The sequence below is a fragment of the Elephantulus edwardii genome, unplaced genomic scaffold, assembly GCF_000299155.1.
Source record: "Elephantulus edwardii isolate Elephantulus edwardi_28Jun2011 unplaced genomic scaffold, EleEdw1.0 scaffold00146, whole genome shotgun sequence".
Lineage (NCBI taxonomy): Eukaryota > Metazoa > Chordata > Mammalia > Macroscelidea > Macroscelididae > Elephantulus > Elephantulus edwardii.
The window spans coordinates 6,356,773-6,358,241 of record NW_006399896.1 but is presented as its reverse complement, the minus strand read 5'-3'; positions in this window follow the sequence as shown (position 1 = coordinate 6,358,241).

Below are 1,469 nucleotides of genomic sequence, written 5' to 3'. Positions count from 1 at the left end.
AAACCAATGATGAGGACCTTTGATATGAGAAGGAGTTGTGTTGCCAGAAACTAGTTTGAAAACCTCTGGGTTGGAGTCCTCCCCTTCATAATGTGTACACACACACACACACACACACACACACACACCCTTACCCTAAAGCATGCCAGAGCCCCCCATGAGACTAGATATTAGGGGAGGGATGTGTTACATCCTAAGCCTGCAGTGTGCGAGGACCCCCCATGGAAGCAGATATTAGGAGGGGGCTGTATTACATTGTAGACCTCGAATGTACCAGGCCCCTCCATGGGACTGGATATTAAGGGGACTGTGTCACATTCTAGCCCTGAAGTGTGCCAGGACCTCTTCATGGGACCAGATATTAGGGGAGAGTTGTGTTACATCCTAGTCCTGCAACATGCCAGAGCCCTCTCCCCTGCCCACAGGGGGTCAGATATTAGGGGAGGGCTATGGCACATCTTAGGCCAACAGTGTGCCAGGGCCCCCCAGCCATGATGGGACTAGATGTTAGGGGAGGGCTGTGCCATATCCTAAGCCTGAAATGTACCAGGACCTCCCCCCCTTCATGGGAGGACTACCCAGTGCAGTTTGGGGAGCAGTGCTGCTTTCAGGCACTGGCTGTTACATCACCCCAGGAGTCCTGGTCCAGCTCCCTAGCACATACGTCTCTGTCCATATCTCCACCTCATCCCATAAGGTTGGGATTGCATTTTCCAAGTGCAGAACAGAGAGGCAAAGTGCCAGGGTCACACAGCTGCCAAAGGGCAGCACCAAGACCATGAGTCTAGACTGTGAACCTGAGTAGTGTCACCTCACTCCTGCCCCCAGTGACCAGTTACCAGAGAGTGACTGTGGTCTTGATGCCCTTATATCCACCTGTCTGCAGCCAGTCCCAAGTCACCCAAGACAGTTGTGTCTTTTTTCTTCTTCTATCTCTAATTCTCTGCTACTCTGATTGTCCTCCTTTTCAGCTTGAGGAGCAGGCCTTGCTGACCTCCCCACTTATGGTGGTGGTAGCTGCCCCCAGGAAGTCAGGGATGCTTCAGAGTGCTCAGGCTGGTGCAAATGTCTCACTTGCTAAGCACTGAGGTCAGTTACCACTGGTTGACTAAAAGAAGGAAGGAGAGGGAAAAAGAATGAGGGAAGTGATTTAAAATCCTACTGCACTGCCGTGGTAGTCAAGACAGCATGGTACTGGTACAATGACAGACACATAGATCAATGGAATAGAATTGAGAACCCAGAAATCAGCCCATCTATTTATGGTCAACTGATTTTTGACAAAGAGATGAAATCAGTTAGGTGGGGAAATGACAGCCTATTTAACAAACGGTGTTGGTAAAATTGGAAAACTATCTGCGGAAGAATTAAACAAGATCCCCACCTCACTCCATATACAAAAACCAACTCAAGGTGGATGATGGACCTAGGACTAAAACCAAGGACTGTAAACTTCATTCAAGAAAAGC